We start from the raw sequence: 358 nt of genomic DNA, 5'->3' as shown, positions 1-358 counted from the left end.
CCACCCCCCGAGCGGGGTACCCGGGGTCTGAGGGGGTCCGAAGTACCCCCAAACCCCCCACAGCGGGGTACCCGGAGTCTGAGGGGGTCCGAAGTACCCCCAAACCCCCCACAGCGGGGTACCCGGGGTCTGAGGGGGTCCGAAGTACCCCCAAACCCCCCACAGCGGGGTACCCGGAGTCTGAGGGGGTCCGAAGTGCCCCCAAACCCCCCACAGCGGGGTCTGAGGGGGTCCAAAGTGCCCCCAAGCCCCCTCTGTGGGGACATGGGGGTGTCCCCAAACCCGCTCCTCCACGCTGGGTGTCCCAGTGGTACCTGGGGCGGTGTCTGATGTGCCCCCACCTCATCCCCCCACCTCT

The 358-nt window shown here is 69.8% G+C and overlaps 1 protein-coding gene across 1 annotated transcript in view; it reads right to left on the bottom strand.

The window, feature by feature from the left end:
* RYR1 (ryanodine receptor 1) overlaps positions 1-358 on the bottom strand; it is a 6,553-nt gene that overhangs the window by 3,199 nt on the left and 2,996 nt on the right. The gene's annotated exons all lie outside the window — the stretch shown is intronic.

The sequence above is a fragment of the Corvus brachyrhynchos genome, unplaced genomic scaffold, assembly GCF_000691975.1.
Source record: "Corvus brachyrhynchos isolate BGI_N302 unplaced genomic scaffold, ASM69197v1 scaffold543, whole genome shotgun sequence".
Lineage (NCBI taxonomy): Eukaryota > Metazoa > Chordata > Aves > Passeriformes > Corvidae > Corvus > Corvus brachyrhynchos.
The sequence above is the reverse complement of the archived record's forward strand: the minus strand, read 5'-3'. Positions and strand labels throughout refer to the sequence as shown.